Source organism: Mytilus galloprovincialis, chromosome 1 (genome assembly GCF_965363235.1).
Source record: "Mytilus galloprovincialis chromosome 1, xbMytGall1.hap1.1, whole genome shotgun sequence".
Taxonomy (NCBI): Eukaryota; Metazoa; Mollusca; class Bivalvia; order Mytilida; family Mytilidae; genus Mytilus; species Mytilus galloprovincialis.
This window is the reverse complement of record NC_134838.1, coordinates 40,348,863-40,371,847: the sequence shown is the minus strand read 5'-3', so window position 1 is coordinate 40,371,847 and position 22,985 is coordinate 40,348,863. Positions and strand designations below refer to the sequence as shown.

The 22,985-nt window shown below is 33.7% G+C and overlaps 1 long non-coding RNA gene across 1 annotated transcript; it reads left to right on the top strand.

The window, feature by feature from the left end:
• The first annotated feature begins 13,513 nt into the window (after positions 1-13,513).
• LOC143077824 (uncharacterized) lies at positions 13,514-17,731 on the top strand. The gene is made up of 2 exons (XR_012978956.1): positions 13,514-13,606; positions 16,304-17,731. It is a non-coding gene; the product is annotated as an uncharacterized LOC143077824 (long non-coding RNA).
• Positions 17,732-22,985: the final 5,254 nt, after the last annotated feature.

Here is a 22,985-nt window from a genome sequence, read left to right as displayed (position 1 = left end):
ATATACAAATCCAAATTTTTTGCATTTGAATTAATGAAACTTTTTATCATTCCAGCTAATGTTCTGTTGAATCTTTCTATCATTCCATTTGATGATGGGTGATAAGCTGTGGTCCTAGTTTTGGAGATTTCTAGCAGTTTACAAACTTCTGCAAATAACTCAAAATTCCTTCCCTGGTCAGTATGGATCTCCAGTGTTGCTCCATATCTGGCTATACATTCCTGAACCAATTTCTCTGCTATGATGTCTGCATTTTGATGAGGCATTGGATAAACTTCCATCCATCTAGTAAAATAGTCTCATATGACTGAAACATCTTTTCTTTTTCTTTGTAATAGGCAAAGGTCCAGTAATAGCAATTGCTATGCGATCCATTGGATTTCCTACTCTATAATACATCAGAGGTTGGCTTTCGTGAAGAATTTTTCAATCTATTGCTTATTTGGCACATTTTTATTTGGGATGTTACATCCTTCCCAATTCCATACCAAGTGAAATTTTGCCTCATTTTTTTTTGTCTTGGCAACTTCTTAATGTCCAGAAAATAGTGCGTCATGACAATGTATCATAATTTCTTTTAGAAGAATAGCTGGAACTATTAGCTGTAAATTGTGACTGCCAATTAAAAAAAATTATTCCCTCTACACGTACTATATTCTGCCAATTTAACCAACAACGGCGTACAACAGGGTTCAAACTTGCCGCCTTATCTCTATCTGGTATAGAGCCAAGATTCAACCATTGGTGAAGAACTTTTATATTTTCATCTTCTTTTTGAAATACCGCCATCTCTTGGTTAGTATACTTGGCTAACCACGTTCTGTTTGTACCTTGATTATGATAGTGTTGTTGTCTGGTTGTAACCCTTATTTTTCAATTTTATCCGCAGCCAAGCCGTAAGATGACCATAATTTAACGATAACCCCTTTTACAGCTAACAGTAACAGCTGTGTAGACTATTGAACATTATGGAAAAAAATATAAAAAGAAAGGATTATTAAATTTTATGTAAACACACCTTATTCATGCAGCAATTACCATTGGCACATGCATTTCAATGCCCCCATTTCAATCGGCCAGAATACATAATATGCCGACGAGGCGAATCGATGGTAAAGGGGTATTCAAAAAAATTATAAATGACATATAATTAAATCAAATGATATATTCACGGAAGTCGAGAGAAACCTTATTTTTAAAAGCATGTTTAATAATATAAATTCTTTGATGGAGATTTAATGATTAAGTACAAATACTCCATCGAGATAAGTCGATCTTAAATTGAGGGGTGGTAACTGCAATGGAAATATTTGAGTCGTCTTCATCGGTCAAATGTTCTACTTGTATGGAAAATTTCGAATATTTGACCTATTAGGTGAAATGAATATTTCTTTTGTTAATAGTGTTGTTAATAATAAGCGATAGCCATTCTCACTCGTTATGATACCTATAAATAATTTCTCAATGTTAAAAAAACTAAAAGGGAGGTAACCTTATTCTATATAAAGAACTCACCAAAGTTTTATGAAAACTCATCAAAGAACTTTGAAAATATTGTCTGAAAAATTATAATTCATTTCTATTTAGCTCATCTGGCGCCAAAGGGTCAGTGAGCTTTTCTCATCACTTGGTGTCCGTCGTCGTCCGTTAATTTTTACATTGCGTCGTTCCGTGCTGCTACGATATATACGTCTAGAGTTTTAACTGCTATTGAACAGATCACAATCTGAGCAGTTTATTGACTATATTTTAATGTTCAGGATAGCGGATCATGTGCAACGCAAACATTTGTTACAAAAATGTTTTCCTTTGAAACGTATGAACCAAGATCATTATAGAAAAAGAAACTGTAAACAGCAAGAATGTTCAGTAAAATAATACAAAAAAAGTCACCATCACCGAAACACAATTTTGCCATGAATTTTATTCTTGTCTTTAATGTAGAAGAGTGTCCTATGTTTAATATGCACTACAGCACATAGACCAAGGTGAGCGACACATGCTCTTTAGAACCTCTAGTTTGTTTTAAAAAATCCAAATCACTCGGAAACGTAAAATCTAAAATTTATTTTTAGCCACAAATTACATGCACTGTGGATTTAGCACTTATTCTTTGTAAACGTAAGGTTAACCCTTTCGGTGCCAAAGCGACATATATGTCGTTTGGGGGTTGACTGCCGAAGCGACAAATATGTCGTTTGGGGGTTGACTGCCGATGCGACATATATGTCGTTTAATTGGTTTTAATAAAACAATCATATTTTATTTCTTTTTGTCTTTTATGCTTTTGATATTCTTATACAGTTGGAAAGCAGGTCACGGTTTGACCCCAAGTTTATCAGCAACAATAGAGTCACGTGACCGTGAAAATTCAGTAAAAAAACGGAGGAGACAAACCTCATTTTAACTCACTGAATACTATTGTCGTAATAAAAACTTATTGACCTAACTAATCTTGAGTATCCATAGTTTATTCTCGTCAAAGCTCACACATCAAATCAAAGTCCTTTATTCTTTATTTTATCTGCAAACTTGGAGTTTGGGTGAAAATTGTCAAGTCTCCTGAACGAAAAATCTAAATATTTACGAGGAAACTAAAAATGATGGGCTGAATTTAAATTTAATAAAGCATCTCATTAAGACAAACACTCGATATGAATATCTCGGCAATAGAATGTTGGATACGCAAACGTCAAATTGATTTCAAACCGAAGCGGTGGTTTTTATGCCGATTTGTGCAAGTGGTTATCTCCCCTTAATATCACCAGTCAAAAATAAAAACCCAGCAAAATGCATAAAAATTAAAAAAGGAGTTCTACTTTACAAAAAGTAGAAAGAAAATAAACGAAACTCGATTTATAACTATGTTATGATAATATAAAGAAGAGATACTTCCCCCTATTTTTCAGAGAAGGATTAAATGTAAATATTAAAAGACAAAATATTACTGCAGTAAAAAAAAACAATTCAGAAATGTGGATAATGACACCTACATGTAAAATTAAAAACCTAGCTACATGTATATTGAAAGAAATTAGATCAGGTGGATGAAATATACTACATGTAATTTTTATATGTGGGATCATTCCTAGCAGAATTTTTTTTAAACACTTCTGATTATATTTAATGCAATAAAACATAGTTTATACAATTTCAATAATCTTTCTGAAAATTGATATAATTATTAAATAAATAGTACTGATCATATATATTTTATATTAAAGTGTGACCAAGAGTCACAACAAATTTCTTCAAATTAAGAGAGCCTTTAAACTCAAGCCTATGTTTCTTAGTTGAACAGTAAAATACAAAAAAGGGATTTATAAGTTTTATACCAAAAATATTGACAGAAATTCTGTAAAGAAATATGCTTTAAATTATAAGTGAAAGTGACTCAATTTTGAATTTCAGAATCATTATTATTGTAAAATTAAACTATTAGATTAGCTTGCACAGTAGCCCTTTGTCTTATTTCTCAGGGTATTTTATAGATTATGAAAGTAAACTTTTTGGAAAAAATGGGGCTTCTTCTCTTGAACAGGTTGCTGTATCAGCTTCTTTAAATAATTACATATTTATAAACAAAGTATTGTATATATACTTTACCTGAATACTAGTAATAGGAAATGAAATGAAACTGGTGGGACAAATTTTGTGCATTTTACTTCAATAATGATCAAAGATGCTTAAATTTGACAAGAATTTGCCATTTGAATAAATTCAATTTTGTAAGAACACATCTCTATGAATAAACTTCTTGTTTGGCTGACGGCTTGATAAGCTAGTTTTTGCTCTTATTACTATAAAATTGAGAATGGAAATATAGCTTATACTAAGTAAAGAGATGATAATATAAGCAAGATTTTATTAACTGACCTTCATTTTCTTTTTTCATATGTTTTTTCCTACAGAATTTTCTTTGCAATGCATTTTCTATTGCTATTTTTGTGCTTTTGTCCATCCATACAGTAGGCTATCAATAATTTGTCAGATCTGTCAGAATTTTCCAAAATGTTTAGCTTTAAACGCAATAAAGAAGATCCTTGTTTGTTGTTTCACTTTTCCAATGTGTAAATTTGTACTATGCACATGACCCTGACACATATTTTGTTATCAACGTTACATGACGTATGTTGAAAAAAGAAAACAACGTCACCGTCAATTTGTGTAGGGGATCAAAAGGGGTTTTAGTTACTTTAAGATACAAGTATCGTATGGAATTGTGAAAATCCACAACTTTTAATCAAAATTTCATTCATGTCTTTAATAAAATCAGTATTTTAGAGCACTTTGAAACAGGTACAATGAAAAGAAGCTAAACTTCACTTTTTTGAAGTAGAAACGTAGCTAAAACCAGATAAAAATTGACATGGCTGGTGGTCACTAAAATTGATGTACAAAAGTAAAAAATGATGGCTTCAAAATAGTGTATAAATTTGAAATAGGTTTCCCGGTTTTATTTAAGATTATAACCGTTCTTTTCTGTACTTGGATACGCAAACGTCAAATTAGGAAAAATCGATTTTTTTGGCGAACAAAAAAGATGGCTATTTTTATTTACAACGGACAGGATAAAGGAATAGCAATGACAAGCTATTTTTTGTAATGTTTGTATGTCGTAAAGAAATTATATTGGTCACAAAACCTACAAATTTTAAAATTTAATTGTAATAAAAGCATGACAAGTTGCAAAAAATACTTTAAACGTCAATCTTTTAGCCGATTGATTTGGCGGACTTTTTGACGTTACGGACGACTGTAGCGCCACCTAATTAATCCCCCCTGCTATTGTTGCTGATAAAGCTTGACGACAACGGACGTTTCCAAGGACTTGCTTTCCAACTGTATATAATATATACATTGTTGTTTTGAATTCATTATGACGTAATACGTTAAGTATATATGACGTCATAAATGTCAAAAGATCGTCTGTACTGTTCCCGACATAGCTATGGAAGACAGTGACGGTGACATAACAGACATAGTAACTTCGGGCGACGAAGATTCTGACGATGCTGATGTTGAAATGCCAGACAATGCTGCAAGACAGCCTAACCCTTGGTTTTCTGTGGTAGACAAAGAAACGTTTGAGCTAGACGTTAATCGTGATTTCGAGGAACGGATTGGGCCGTGTGGATTTGAAGCCAATTTTTCACCGGTGGATTACTTTGATAAATTTTTGAAAACAGAAGATGATGACTTGATTGATCGCATTGTAGATGAAACAAATAGGTACATTATTGGTTTTATATGTTTCAAATTATAACGTTCTTAATTTTCTTTGAATGTATTTTTATATATTTCCGTAATATAATTGCGGTCTACAAATCAATTTTCAAAGTATTCTAATAATTAAATAACGCTCCAAAAGATAGCAAAGAGATTTTTTCACAATATTAATTTAAAAGTTCTTGCTACCCTCCCCCCCCCCCTTTTCATCCAACAAAAACACCAGTAATCCTGTATATCCAATAACATATAACTGGTTTTGTCAACAGGTATGCCAACCAGTGCCAAACTACAGAGAATCCAACAAGACATGCCAGATCAAACGAATGGTCACCAGTTAGATATGCTGAGATGAGAGCCTTTATTGGTCTTGTTCTCGCGATGGGTATCGTAAAGAAATCCTCCATTGAAAGCTATTGGGAAGCGTCTGGTATCTCTGAAACCCCAAATTTCAGGGATGTGATGTCCAGAAATAGATTTTAGGCAATACTGAGATATCTGCATTGCAGCAACAATACAACAGCAGTTCCAAGAGGTCAGCCAGGATACGACCCCCTCCACAAGATAAATCCAGTTGTTGAATTCTTCAATGAAGTGTTCGAACTTAATTATAGGTAAATGTCAACTCAAATATAGAAATATACACAAGTCATTACGCGGTCATGTTTCCATGTTAAAAATAAACATAATTTATTGCTGGAACTGAGACGAATTTTGTCCTAATCATATTTTCCACTGCATACTAACTGTCATTGATTTAACACTGGTACCTCTTGTTTCGGGAAAGATAAGAGTAAAAAAAATCAATGTAATCAAAATTGTACAATCTGGTTTTGTCGTTCATTATGAAATTCTAAAATATACATATTATTTTTTAATGTATTTTTTTTTTAATTGAGACAAGACTTGTTGTAAATAGATTTTACGGATTTTCAGACTATCTCAAAACATAGTTGTGGATGAGAGAATAGTTGGTTTCAAAGGGCGTCATGTTTTGAAACAATACATTTCAAACAAGAAGGCAAACAGATGGGGAGCAAAGTTGTTCGTCTTAGCTGAATCCAGAACAGGTTATACCCATCAGATAAATGTGTACAAAGGGAAACGAAATACAAAACGCCATCCCAATGGACAAGGGTAAGTGAAAAAAAGGGGGTGGTAACTCTGGATTTTCAGGTTTAGCGAAAATGCCAAAATAATATCGGCGAGATAATTTTTATGAAAATACCTTATCGGAAAAGAACACGAAAAATATTGCTTTAATTGACTCAAATTAACATGATTGTTTCTGTAAATCGATGGCGACTGTATTGCGAATGAATATGACAACCATGATAGTAGACCAAAATTTACGCACATCTCCAGGTTTATACAGGGTATAACTTAATGACGCTGTTAATTAAGAAATGCCTACTTCTTATAATCAAGTAAGGCCGAATATAAGACACGCATATTTAACATTTTGACTTGATAAAAAGTTCTAATTCTTACCTATTTCTAGCTAATCGTTTCATTTTGTTATTGTCGGTTTTCCTTTTATTTTTTTTCGTCATGATTATACATGCAATATTTGTGACTGGACAAACACTCAATCAATCAATCAATTTTTTTTATAGATATAAATCGGTAATGGATTTAGTACGTCCTCATTTTGGCAAAAACCATCATGTAACTATGGATAATTGGTTTTCATCACCTAAACTGATGAACGACCTAAGGAACCGGGGAACGTATGCAACAGGAACTGTAATAGCAAGACGGAAGGGCTTACCTGCAAGTTTTAAAACAGCTCGGCTCCCCAAAGGAAGTGTTGTTGTTAAATCACAGAGAGATCTTTTGGCTATTTTGTACGTAGATCGGAGAAATGTGACTTTCCTGACAACAAGTGAAAATGCACGGTAAGTTTCTTGTTTTTCAACCCAGCTTTGTCCGATAGGCCAATCCCTATATAATTTGAACGTACTTCAGCCCGGTATATAATTTGACAATACTTGACTTTTAAAATAAAAAGTTATTAAAATACAACGTTGTCAAAAAAATACTTACATCGTGGAATATATGAAATACTTTCTTACACAATGTCAAAATTAACTATACAACAAAGTATACAAGCTTGAAGTAACAGTCATGGCTAATAAAATTATAATATCACCAAAGTAAACATACAATAAAACAAGTCTTACTTAATATACTTTTCAGAACTGTGCGAAAAGTTAATAGTAAAGGTAGAGTTGTGTCTGCTCCAAGTGTTGTCCACAAATACAACCAGACCATGGGCGGTGTCGATCTTGGGGATCAGCTTTTGCTTAAATTTGAGCCACAATTTAAAGGTGTGAAACTCTGGAGAAAAATTCTCTTCAACCTTCTTACTACAGCTACAGGTATGTCTCATCTTAAACATTTCCAAGCTGTTAGTTGTCAATTCAAAGCCTAACTAAAAGACTATGTGCTTATGTTCAGTTGCAAATATTTCATGCATTGCCTTGAACAAGGATAAGTTGATATAAGTACCACGTATGATTTTTTTCACTCGTTCCCGTTATCATTTCTTATCTAATTACAAGTATATAGCTTACTGTTTTGTGTGAGCTAATGCTCCGTGTTGAAGGCCGTACTTTGACCTATAATTGTTAACTTTTTATACACTGACTTGGATGGAGAGTTGTCTCTTTGGCACTTATACCACATCTTCTTATTTATATATATGTATATAATAGATTTGCACGGACTTAAACAAATAAACTTGCACTTAATATTTTTTCAGTAAATGCATATATATGCTACAGAAACTGTTTTCTTGTCCAGAGGAAATTAGACCATGTGAAATTTCAAAACGCAGTAGTTCGTGGTTTGATCGGGGATTTTAGAGGAGGCAACAGAAGGAGGGGGAGAAGACCAGACAACATTCCTATTGCAAATGCAATAAGGATGCATTTTCTTGATGTTATTCCTGATGGCAAGAGGCGAAAATGTGTTAAGTGTTCAGGTTATAACAAGTACAGGAAATCCCGTATATCAACATGGTGTTCTGTATGTGGCGTGGGTCTTTGTGTTGGTCGATGTTTCAGAGAGTTTCATTCATATGGACAGGAAGAGTAAACAGTTGAATTTTGAAATATTATTCATGTAAAATACAGTGCAATAATAAAGGATCTTTTAAAAAGATTTCATGTTGTATTAAACAAATGAGTTAAAAAAAGTCAAGGATTTTTTTTTCGCTGAAAATTATTTTGTGTTCTCTAAAAGTTAAAAGAAAAACAAAAAAGATTTATGATTATTTCAAAGCGAAGAAATATTTTTAAAACATTTCTGTGTTTGTTGGTCCTCATTTCATGAAATTCTGTCAACGAACGACTTCGTTTTGGTCTTTTGAAAACACGAGTTTTTGTATAAACTTTTGACGTTTTCACAACGACGGCGGCGATATTTTATTTTTATTTGGCTGTAGAACGTCACTCGGTGAAATCTTTATGGTGACGTTTCTAACGTCGGGAATTTGAATTCGGCACCGAAAGGGTTAAACAACAAACCTAAACCGTATTCAAACAAAGGAATACTAATGAGACGCTTATCCTAGAAATGTGCATACATTTTGATAAATAGTACTTGTATTTCTGTATTACATTGTGTAGATGTGTGTTTCATCATTATATCGTTATTTTGATTTGCTAACAGCAAATTCGCGTCCTTCTGAAATTAACATTTGTTACACGAGGTCCCACAATAAAGTGCATATGTAAATTAAAGAAAAACTTGATAGAAATCGTGTTTTTATGATTCTAGATAAAAACAAAATGTAATTGTAAGTATTGAATGCTTCTTTTTGTAACTTCAAAGGGTTGTAAAAACGTTGACCGTGCGCACATTTTTAGAATGAAGCGCTTCATAAAAACTGTACTTCATCAACGCTTTTACAGCCTAATGAAGTTACAAAAATAATATTCAATCCTTAAATATCTAGTTTTTATTACTTTTAAATTGCTAATCACATAATTTTTTTTTCGTCAGATATTTCAGATTTGTTATTTTTCTAGATTCACGCCCACCTGCCCCTATCTTATGTTAATGTATAATGATGTAAAAGTGTAATCAGTATGAAATACTAGAGGCTCTCAAGAGCCTGTATCGCTCAGCTGACTCTACATGGGTTTTTGAAATCATATAAAAAAAGATAAAATTTGGCTACAAAGTCACAACACTTGGTCAGCACCTCATAAGGAACATTCATGCTATGTAGGGTTTCAAATATTCTACAATTTTCTTACAGCATGTTCATTTTTGTGTTTGTGTAAACGACCGTTCACGTCATAATCCATAGTACGTTTATTACGTCTATACTTTCGCGGGCAATCGCACTTTAGCGTGACCATCGTACTTTAGAGTCCTACATATATATGCCATGGAGTGGGAAATTGCATTAAGACCAAGTAGAATCAACAAGTCAACATCTGAATCTTCAATAATTGCTTGTCAAACATTGGGGTTGGTGAAGTTTCATTTATGAGTAAATGCGAAAAGTCGCAGTAAATCTGTTTAAATTGATAATATATTCATCTTAAACATTTGTTTGTCTTTGATACAGTGCCAAGTTAAGGACGAAGATACCAGAGAGACCGTCAAACTCATAAATCGAAAATAAACTGACAACGCCATGGCTAATAATTAAAAAGACAAACAGACAAACAATAGTACACATGACATAACATATAAAACTAAAGAATAAGGAACACGAACCCCACCAAAAACTGGCGGTGATCTCGGGTGCTCCGGAAAGGTAAGCAGATCCTGTTCCACATGTGGCACCCTTCGTGTTGCTCATTTCATAACAAATCTGGTAAATAGTCTATTTCGGTAGGTCACATTCATGAAAGGGAAGGGAATTGTAGTTATGACGTAACAAGTTTAGAGAAGATTGTAAAAGTTATACAAGCCGATGTGGAAATTCAAAGTCCAATGCAAACACCAGATTACACCAGTAAAGCATTTTCTATGGATGATTGTTCGTTTAAGGTAAATTATTGGTCATCTTTAACCTCCAATCAATTTAAGTACAAATAACTAGGAAATGCATGTATTTAAATGGAATTTGAAATTTTACTGAAAACTAAGTACCAACATGCATAATAGATCAATGTGCATTTATTGTAGTTAAAAACAAACAAACAACAAAACACCACTTAACGGTAACTGAATTGTCCATAACTTGTAGGAATATCGCCGAAAACGGCCCAACGTCTTTCGACGGTGCTTTTAGACTTGATGCAATGCTTTACCGCCAATTCAAATTGTTAACCATATTTAAGAAATATTTCTTTTTCAATTACGGTGACCCTACTTTTTTATTTTTATGTAAATTTCTAAATTTATATTAACATTTCAACAATTTTAGAGACGGCCTTAAAAAATAGATTGTTTAGTATCTTATCAAAGTAGGTGTCCTCCATCAAAATTAGAACCGCAAATCAATTTGAAAATTCGGTACAGAAATTGAGAATTTTGAAAATATGTGAATCACATGTAACCGAAAAAGAAACAATTAATAGGGTAGCAAAAAGATCTCGACAGTAACTTAATTTTGGTAGAGAGTCATATCAAGCATATTCTCGACCAAATACAAAACAAATGCAACAAAGAGGAAAATCAAGTATTTAATGATCATGAATATTCTAGTTCACCAAAAGTTCTTAAAACCAGCGATAAAGTGGCAGAAGATTTTACAAAGGAAGCAATCTTTATAAATTCATGCAATTATTCTTGCAAATTTTTATAAGCAGCTTCCGTCTGTATATAACGATGGTAAAAGTGTATCATTGAAGTGCGGAAGACCTAAGTGAAAGGAATTGGTTTCTTGATATAGGAAGAAAATGCTCCAAAATTGACCAGAATTTCTGTCATTACTTCTTCATCACAAGAATTGTAGCTACTATTTATTATGTCGCTAAGTATACAAAGTAACAATGAATGAGTACTGACAATTACTTACAGATTTCTAATTGTTGTTCATAACATATAATAACTGATGAGTTTATATATGATCAAAGTAAAATAATATTTATATAGTGTTACTATTATTTAATTTTAGTCTTATTAATGATTAATTATCCTTTTTTTTTTACAGGTCACATATCACGACTGAACTTGGACACATAGTACATAGTATTTGGTTGCACATCCTGGGGTACCGTTTATATGATTATATAGAACACAACATGTCCTTTTGGGACACGTTTTTCACCCATGTACTTGTAAGACCAGGAGGGAAAATAAGCCAAATAGATGAGAACTTAAAGAAAGAAATGTTCATCGTGTATAATTTTTGGCCTCCGTTCCACACTTCTCCATGCAGATGTTCCCGAGCACGCCTCGTATGGTATTTTTATGAGAGTAGTGGCTTACTTGTACTTAAACCTATCTAATGATGCTATTTAATCGACGTATCATCTTCATTTAACGGTGCAGTCGCCCAAATTTGTCTCAGTTTATCGTTACTTTCACTTTTCGGCGCTATTCCTCATGTTATGTTTTTCTTGTGTACGTAACGTCATATTTGTAGGCGGGGCCACAGTATAAATAGCAAGGTTTGCGTGCACCGAATAGGATTTTTCACCTCAATGCAGAACGATCGCTGAACTTTACTTGCAATCAAAATTATATTGCACCGAGCGAATTATATTTAAATTTATGCAGAAACATGACAAAATCATTTAAAATTTGGCAAGAGATTGGTAATTGTTTAGTCTAAAATTTAATTCATTGTTCGGAAAATATCATAAAAACTACGTCTGCCATATTGCACAAAGTACATTTTGGCTGGCACCAAGCAGATTTGCTCGGTGCTGCACCAAGTGGAATTACTTGGTGAAAAGTATTTTTGTTTAATAGAAAGCTTTTAGATATTTAAATATTAGTCTTTTATGATCCTTATAAAATTATGAGGTTAAATATATATAACCTGCACCAAGCAGTATCTGAAATTATTTGCTGTGCCTGTGTGCCGAGTAGATTTCCTTGCACCGACTAGATTTCTTTGCACCGATTAGATTTCCTTGCACTAGGAATTATAATATAGCAGTTAGGAATAAAATGTATCTTTGTTAATATTAAGATAACTCTGTTCATGTGTTTTGTGAACTACTGTTACTGTTGTGAATTACTAAAGCTGAATATTGATAATAATATTTAATACAATTTATGAACTTCCATTATGGTTTTTATTATTACTTCCTTCACCAGAGGCCCACAAATATAACTACAGGTGTATATCCTGACAAGAAATCCCCGGAACGTTACAATATTAATTGGATTATATGCGCAATGCACTGATTAGAAGACAAGTTTAAGCGCTGATGTGTTGGGTCATTTTGGAAACCTTATCAAAAGGCGTATCACATTCAGTCGTATGTGGGAATGAAACAAAACTCGTAAATTTAAAATACATTTGTGTCCTATTTAAAAATAAGTGGGAAATGTGTCCATGGGACACTGATGATAACCATGCATACATATCATATCAGATGTTCAACCCAAAACAGCATTTGTAGTATCTTAAAACAATAAAAAAAAAACCAAAAAAAGCAATGAAAGATTACAGGCACTTAATTTGTATTGTGATGATAAATGTAATAATGTAATATATATGGCTTGATATATTCCTTTTATGCAACTCAATTAGATAAAATAAAAAAAAAAAACAACATTGTCTTATGATGGTTGTAGAAAGAGATGTTTATATATACTCTCTATAAGTTGCAAATTGTGTCCTGTAACAAAGGACAGCAAACAGTGCAAATTGTAGTACGTGTTTAATAATTCAATCATTCTGCGACTTGCGTTATTATGCAGCGACCTTTGAAATTGTGCGTATATATTTCTGTTTTCTTTCCACTACTTGGTTGTTATTAATTATATTCATGTTATTTACTTAGGTCAATAATGTTCATTGTTATAATATTTTATCTTACCTCCTATACATTTCTAGGAATGTGATTGGTTAAAAGCGCCCCGAGGCTCGTGGAGACCGTGTATATTTGATATTAGGTTAGTAGGGAGGCGGGGCTTATCTCATACACGGTTAGTAGTGGAGAGTTAGGTCCCTTAATATTCCTTATAAGGTAGTAGGGAGGCGGGGCTTATTTCATACACGGTTAGTAGGGGTGTTACGTCCCTTTATAAAAAACAAAACGGTACTGAGAAAAAAATCGTAAAGGTTTCAACAGACGAAGAAAGTAAATTCATAAAACACATTTAAACCTAACAAGTTGTTATTGTTGTATCTGTTTTTGTAGATCAATGGAAGTAGTTTCTTAATGCTAACAGTATTGAAGACTTGCTCATTTTGATAGGACACTAGTCTAAATTTCACAAGTTAAGATAGTCGGTAAGATAAATTCGTTACATAGTGTGCTAGTGACCTAATACGGTATATATGGGGTCAATAAATTCCATATGGGGTGAGAGCGAATGACCTAATACGGTATATATGGGGTCAGTAAATTCCATATGGAGTGAGAGCTCTTCGCTCTCACCCCATATGGAATTTACTGACCCCATATACACCGTATTAGGGGTGATCTCACCCCATAGGGAATTTACTGACCCCATATATACCGTATTAGATCACTACACACTATGTAACTAATAATATTCGTTTATTTATATATATAAAAAAGACGTGGTATCATTGCCAATGAAACGACTCACCACAAGTAACCAAATGACACAGAAATTAACAACTATGGATCACTGTTTTGACTTCAACAATAAGAAAACCCCATACCGCAAATTCAGAAATATAGGGATTCGAAAACACAAATGTTAAACAATTCAAACCAGAAAACTAACAACTTAATTTATGTACAATATAATGAACGAAAGACTAAGGACAAGCACTGAGTTTCAGATTTTGGCGGGGTTAAACATGTTAACGGGATCTCATCCCTCCCCAAACCTGGGACAGTGGTGTAACAGTACAAAATAACTATTAACTCAGCAGATTGACAGAATAAGAAAACATACAGTGGACGTGGCGGGGTACTTTTGCATCCCAACAACAACAAAAAGACACAAAGTTCAGCTATGATAGTACTCGCAGTTACCATTGATTGTTTGTTGCTTAACGTCCAGTGGCAAATATGTAATGCATGTTCAGGACGAGAACAAGTTAACAATAAATACAATATGCAGGTCTTGTCATAAAAGAGGCCATTCGGGATGATGGTCTGAGAAATTCGGACTGCCACTGGAAAATGAGGGTATATTGGATAGGGACAGCAATATTGCATTGCAACAGGCCACATACGGACCCCTCAAAGAGTTGTTGCAAGGGTTCTAAACGTGCAAAAAGCGTGGCACCCTCTTAACACCAGGTATCGGATTTAACGTTCCCATTCAGACCGGACGTGACTGCGAACTTGATACATCCCGCACAGAAGAAGACCTAGTGACCATATTACGTTTCCCCAGTCACCATTGTGGGGTCGCAGCTACCAACATCTTGTTCAAAACCAATAACAATAAAAAAAAAAAATCCTGAAGATGTCGATTGATCTTCAATGTTTGCATGTGCTCGTGCCTGAATTATGTCCCGCGTCATAAAATAAACCCTAGTACATATATACACATGTACTTTATTATTTTTATATAAAATTTACCAAACTTTCAGACAGAAACCAAGCATTTGGTAGACTTTTTAAAATTATTTAATTACATTTGTTGTACACATTGAAGTAATGAAAAGGCATCCAACTACTAGTATGCAAGGTACCAAATGTCCACCTTTGAGAACAGTTGTTATTCAAGAACGAACATAATTTCATATCTTAGAACACAGTTATTAAATTTAAACAGTAGACCAACAGTTTGGTTTTATTTTGATTTTGCTCCCGACCCTCAATCTTGGTAGAGTGAATCTTGCTTTCGTATTCTATGTGAAGAAAATAAAGGCAACTTGGTCTTTTTCCTCAATAAACGTATTAAGTTCTTTTTTCTAAACCTTGCTTTCATATTCTATGTGAAGAAAATAAAGGCAACAGTAGTTTACCGCTTTTCTAAAGTCATAAATCGATTGAGAGAAAACAAATCCGGGTTACAAACCATCGAGGGAAACACATCAACTATAAGACGAAAACAACACAAAATCATACTCCATGTGAAATATACAAATTGAATGAACGTGCGACAGAAACATCAACATCTCAAAATGAAGTTTATCAATTGGGGGTTACCCATTACAGGTGGCTGAGGGATAGACAAATGGTCACTTCAGTCTCCTACTGACTTACAGTAAATCCCTAATCTAATTGCAAGTTAGGTGTTCCGTATGACTGTGCAAGTTGTCCAAGTACGCAGTCACGTCCAGTCAGATGAACATATTCAATCTGATGTCTAGTGTAGAGAGAAAGTTCAACGCTGTGTCCATATTAAGAATCAAGGACAAAGCTCTTTGAAACGTACAAAAGGGTCTGTTGCAAGGCAGAATATTTCTCTATGATATCCCTATTTTCTGACAGGCTATCTAAATTTCCAGGGCCTTATTGAAAGAACTTTCATATCGTCTGTATTATTACTTTGTTCTTGTCTTGAACATGTAGCAAATATTTGACACTATACGTAAAGCTTCGTCCGGATCATGTAGTTAATATTTGCCACTGGACGTTAAGCTTACAATTATCAATTGATTTTTTGAACCTTCTTGTATCATTTAAGAAGATGATAATGAATATTTATCAACAAGGTATTGGTACCTTCCGATGATATTTTTTGGGGAAAAGGAAGAGACGTGTATTGACATGCATTGTTTACCACTGATTCATCTTTCTCCTCAGACACTGGTGACGTTTAACAAAATCTGAGCAGCAGCTGCAAGCTCTTGAATAAGTTGAGAAATATCTATTCTAAATGCATGTGAAATTAGTATAATGCTACTAAGGTGGAGGAAATTGATAAGTTTGACAAGAAAATCACCATCTTGCATAAAATTTAAAAAAAATTATACAGAAAACAAAGACGAAATTGAAAACACTTGCTACACCCTGCACATGATCTAATTAATAACATTTTTCAAATTTTCTACAAGAAAAACAGCTGTGATAAGACACCTTATTGAGCAACACTCTGGTGTGAGAAACATCCTGTGGCGGAGAGCTGACCAGAAGTATGTCACAGGAATGGAAGCTTGATGCGTTAAGAAAAAATGTGGATTTAAAGATTATAGCCAGATTATTGCCAGGGCATAAGGCGAAATAGAGGCCAAGCAGTGTTGAGTTAAAGTTCAAAGGTTTTGACAAAACCCTGATTGAATCCGAATATGATGTTAATCTATAGGTTTGACAAAACATAATTCATGTTCTGTTCAACATGTGAACAAGGTTTTATTTTCAATTTCGGTACACGAATGTACCAGGAAACTGTTAAATTTACGACATAAGTAGATATAGGAAGATGTGGTGTGAGTGCCAATGAGACAACTCTCCATACAAATAACAATTTAAAAAGTAAACCATTATAGGTTAAAGGGGATAAGACCAGTTTGTGGTCCTAATTTATGGATGCCTTTGATATGCAGAAAGAGAAGAACAAGATTTAGAATAAATTGATTTTTTAAATGACATTTATGGTTGGGTGTTTTCATGTATACAGTAGAATTAAGAATGTTTGCTCCTCTTAAGTTTTTGCCAGACATTCGGAATCCTCTAATTTTATCCATCATTCAATGCAATTGATTTTTTTTGCACACAAACTTCTTCTTTTCTTTTCATAATTTATTACAAATTATTTTAAAAGACATATTTGAAAATAAACTCATCATAGATACCAGGACTAAATTTTGTATATACGCCAGACGCGCATTTCGTCTACAAAAGACTCAGCAGTGACGCTCGAATCCAAAAAAGTTAAAAAGGCCAAATAAAGTACGAAGTTGAAGGTCTTCTAAAATCCTTGTTATTATTTTTACTTTTTGGAAAGGTAAAAGGTACCAATGAACGAAAGTCTAGAGAGAATCTTTTTCTCGCCAAATTTTCAATGGCTTGTGTCTTGAAATCAAGGTCACGAACCCTTCATTTTTTCTGCTTTTTTAGTTCCTTTATCTATATACATTTTTGTACTATCAATTTAGAAATGTTTTAAAAAGCTTGTAATTTTAAAACTGAGTAGCGAACACCCTTAAGCTATAGTTAGAGGAAGTATATAAAGAATTTAATGTTAGAATACAAATTGTAGAAACTTGAGCAATAAGTCAAGTAGCTGCTTAAACAACAATTGACTTATGAGGAGAATTGTAATGTTTTAAATAGAGGAATGATATATGTGTTTAACCGACACATTGAATCTATTTTTTTTAATTTTAATTTTCAAACTTTATTGTATAATGTACTTGACAATACTATTTCTTAAAGTATCAAATGGTTATTTGAATTGAAGTAATGTGGGTTGAAATGTAACTTTATTCTTGATGGTGCTTTCTATTAAATTGACTATCTAAATAAATTATAATTTGTACGTATTTTTATATCGTTGAAGTTATTCTGTATATAAAGCGACGTCAACGTACTAGTGACGTCATTCTTTTCAAATCATGATTCACTTGATACACGTGTACATTGTAGTTTAAGGGGGTACAGAACACCTAAGAAAGATAACTATTGTGCTTTGGTCTGTTTCATTGCAGTGTTTTAAAATAACATGCAATATGCAAGACTTTTAAAGATCCAGATCAGAATGTTTACTTGTTGCTAAGAGCAGACGATCAGGCTATTGTACTATTCCTTAATCTTTTAATCTCTATATAGTTTCAAATTTTCGCTTAAATGAACCAGCAAAGAGACATAACTGGCAAATTTGATGGCAAAGCTAGTGTAAAAAAGAATAACAAGAGGTCCAATTTTTTTAAATGGTCAAATGAATTGAAGCAGAAGGACCCCGAGCTAGTTGGAGTATTCAATGACCACTCCAACTACTTTCATAACCACACAGATATAGCAGCAGAGGCTGAAATTACTGACCCACTTTATGGGACACAACAGTCTTGGGGTTTGGGGAGGAGGATAGTTGAACTAGATCTCCTCGCAGTGGGAATGTATTGTTGTATCTGCAAGTCCCCTCTTCACCTGTCAAATACAGTAGGAGAAAAGCTTTATGGTTTAAGTGGTATACTAATGATTCGATGCGAACTTTGTGCAACAGTCACTGAGGTCCAGACAGGAAAAAGAGGACCAACAGGCAGTTATGACATCAACACAAAAGCAGCCATAGGTAGGTTTACATTTAGAAAAATACAAATTTTTAGCATAAAAAACTAATCAAGTTTAACCAGGATCTTCCATACATGTAGCTAGTAATAGAAAGTCCCTTCGTATCTCGCACAGATTTAAGATTCAAAGTACTGTAGACTCATCTATTGTACTTGTAAGATGTATATTCCCCTCCCTGTTTAAAGCTTGCATGGATATGGACTGGTTATGTTGTATACATAGTCATTGGTGTTCAGCACTACACTGGTATCAACTTTTAATCCCCTTAAACTTTTGCAAACATTTGGCGTCCTTATCCAATACTTCATTGTGAATTTTTTTCATTTCATTCCAAAATTCAACGAAATAGTTATCAAAGGTACCAGGATTATAATTTAGTACGCCAGACGCGCGTTTAAAAGACTTAAAATCTTTCATACCTACAACTTTCAACTTCCTTGAATATGGAGTGTGTAGGAAACCTAATTTCAGGTGAGAGTCACTTTATAAAAGAAAACAATTCTAATCCTAATTAGATTGTTTTTAACGACTTTGAATGGGTCCATCACATATATTATGTTACAGGCAATTCCCAATTAATGGATTGCCTGGCTTGTCTTTTAAATATCATGCATTTAAGTAAATGTTAATAAGTTTCATACCAAACATCTAATCTTTTTCAAGTTCTGTGTCGAGTGCAGAATGAATTAACAATTTGCGAATTTGTAGTGTAAAGTGTATAAAAAATTTACAGATTTACTGGCGCTTTGACATCCTTATCTTAGCTTGATTTGTGGTAACGAATAAATGAGTTTTCACATTCATGTTGAAATCCATTCCATTCAGCAATTGCAAGTTGTATGTGTTCCTACTGTTTTAAAACAAGCAAATGAAGATGTTCACGCTGCTGAAATGTTATCTGACTCTTTTAATAAACAGAAATAGTCTCGGGAGCAGACTACCGAACAGCTCAAGCACTACAATAGTTGTCATCCAATATTTAAACATAAATATTTGCAGGTCTTAATTTGTGCAAAGATATCTAATTTTTTTCCTGCTGCCCATGAGGCGAAAAATATCGACGGAAACTAATGCAAAAATGTTACTTTGTTTGAATTAAAAAACCTGAATATATTATGTATAATGATATATTTTTTCCGTTCTGGGAGCATTTTATTCATGTTCAGTTGTATTTTTAAACATGTAATCAATCTTATGCTTATCAGTATAAAACAAAATGCTTGAAAAAGTAATGGTTTAAAGGAAAACAAGCAGCTGATAGAGCTGGAAATGAGCAGGACTCCAACAGGAATAGAAATAAGAATGGCAAAGCAATATATCAGAGGAAAATTCGGTATGGAGTACAGACCTGTTATGTATAGAACTCTAAGATATATTTTAAATAATGGATGTCTTTATACATAAGCATAATACACAAATATTTAATATAATTGAGCATGCCCCCGTTGTAGTTTTATCCTGGTCCTTCTGTACTTCGTTCGTTCGTAAGTCATTAAAATTTGTTTTCCGTTCTTTATTTTTACTTTAGTTTGTCTCAATATAAAGTTATGAAACTTATTCAAAATGCTCATAACCACATTTCGACATCAATGCATATCTCTCCAAAGGTGCAGTGTTGCTTTTTAAAAGTAGCGATTCCCTACTTCGTTCTAATGGAATCATAAATTGTATTCATTTAGTTTCAATGTGATAAAAATGCGTTATTTTCAATAATTTCGATTTGATAAAGCCTTGAATTTATCAGAAATAGAAAAGAGAATCAACTATTTCAATGAAAAAGTTAAAGCAAAAAGGACATATACATGTGCTTGTATTGTACACACTGAGCATCCTCCATTCTCTCTGTAATGTTAATTATAGTTCAAAAAAATATGGACATGGGAAGGGAAGCGATGACCAGGAAGCTATTTAAAAGCTTTGCCAGCACCTTACATCAAACAACTGTGAATACAGTCAGCTATTGTAAAACAGTGGTAAGTTTTTCTTCATAATAATTTGAATTAGTATTTATGAATATGATTTGTTTTGAGATACAAACGAATAATTAAGAAACAAGTCTAACATTGATAATTATAATTTCATTGGAAAAGTTAAAACATAGAAAAAGGAAAAGAAATACATACGTATACATAATCGGTTTTCTACACATAAAGTATCAGCTTCTAGCAACAATTTGAGCCGTCTGATATTTTACGATATCTGTAAAGAAAACACTTGATGATCTGTTTATCATGTTGTTAATACTACTAGTCTTTCCTCATATCTAAAACAGTTCTATGCTGGACGAAAGTAAGATTGATATAGTTGAAAAAACAACTGTCATCATGACCCGGTACTGGAAATTGTTAGCGTACGTTTGATCGTTGACCAAACGCAACGCTAAAGTTCTGTTTCATAAAACAATCGTACTTTGCGATGGTCGTACATTGCGTGCAAATCGCGAACGTTATTTGTGTGTACTTGAACCTATCGCAGATTAATCGCAGCGTCAGAACTCGGACACAATGAACGCAGGGCACCGCGGAGGGAAAGAGATATGACCTTTATTATGGAAAATCTAAGTGACATAGAACTTATTTCCAGATACCGTTTAGACAGACGTAGTATTTTTGACTTAGTAGATGTGTTTCCCCCTGACTTAGAAACTTCGTCACCCCCCTCCTTTTCCATCAAGTTTTGACAACTTTAAGCTACTATGCAAAAGAGGGGTTCCTGTCCGAGATAGGAGATATCCATGAAATAAGCCGTTCTTAGGTAAGAGGAATAATATCCTCAGATATAATTTCTTTGGTTAACACTCTTATGCACGAAATAAAATTCCCTCTTGACCAGCCTTCTTTGAGAGAAATCAAGCATGATTTTTATCAGGGGTTAAAAATTTTTGTTACAGCTAACTAGCCCAGGACTTATTGGCAGCAGGATTTTACTAGCCCTGTTGTAAGAACTGCTAGTCCATCAAAACTGACCTGCTAGCCCTAGCATGCCTTAAAAATAAAGAGTTTGCTGCAAAATACAAAGTGGGTGTCCTTTGTTTTGAAGGAGACATTATACACTGTATTTGATAATTTTTGTTGATCTGTTATTTATTCTTTTGGTGCTTCACCTAACTAAGTTGTTCCCATATTCAAAGCAGACCTTTTTTTTGCGTGTTTGGGGCAACTAACGGCAATATTCACAGAGCATTGTCTGTTTTTTTTTTCATCAGCAACAGCCAACCTTGCCAGGGGAATCATTGTGTCCCAGTTCTGCCAACTTTTCAGGAAGTGAATTCGTGATTTTTTGGCCAAATTGTAAAGATCAAAGAGAAAAAACAATAGTTCAAAGGAAAATGCCGCAAAATAAGCATGAACATGTGTGAGTCTCGCGCTAAAGACTTGGCAGCCCTTCTGTCCTGGACACTATTTATTTTTTTCCGCGGCTTTTCCATGTCGTATTTAGCATTTTTGGGGGATGAATTTTCAGCCTCGTTACTCCTTTCATCTACCGTTTTTCGTTTTGAAACTGACGAAGTTCCTGGGGTTCCCGTACTAAAATATTAAGAAATATTTTGTTGCATGGTTTCGTGCTCAAGAGCTGTGCAACAAGACAGGTCAATACCAATCAATACATCATACCCCCAAATACCGTTAATTGAAAATTTCGACACGATAAGCAATGTACAATACCCCAAGCCATGGTATGAGAAATCGATATTTAAAGTACGAGAATTGCGATCAACACATGATACCAGACCAACCAGACATGCCAGAGTTATTTGTTCTATTTTTAAAATATGTACAACAGGACCTGTACAAACCAGTTCAAATTCTTGGAATCCCAGATGATTTAATTGAATCGAATTGGCTAACATAGAATAGTGATGAAGGGATTTTTCACTTTCTATTTTGGAAACGTCAATAACTTTTTGTTACTAGTCCGTCGGGCATATCGGATTACATATTTTAATTGCCCGATGCGTAAATGATCTAGTCCCGGGCGTCGGGCTAGTGGATTTTTTTACCCGGACCCCCTATAGAGCTACATATATATACTGGATAAGCATCTGAACATATATATACTGGATAAGCATCTGAACATATAAATACAATCAATATTAAACAAGGGGCTAACTATAGTCTACCATTCAGTTGTTATCGTTTGTTGATGTGTTTCATATTTGTTTTTTGTTCATTTTTGTTCTTAAATCTCATTTTTGTTCTTAAATCTCATTTTTGTTCTTAAATCATTAGTCCGTTAGTTTATATAGCTGACTATACGATATGTGCTTTGCTCATCGTTGAAGGTCGTACTGTGACCTATAATAGTTAATTTCTAATGAATGAACACACTTCGTATTCAATATAAAATGAATTGAAACTTTATATATTTAGACACAGAACTTGAAGACGAAGATGACAGTCACACGAGTGACGTGTCCAGGCAACCCGAGAGTCAACTCCCTGGACCAACAAAACCTGAAACTCCAGCACCCTCCAGACCAGGGTCTTCTGGAATGCAAACAAGCAG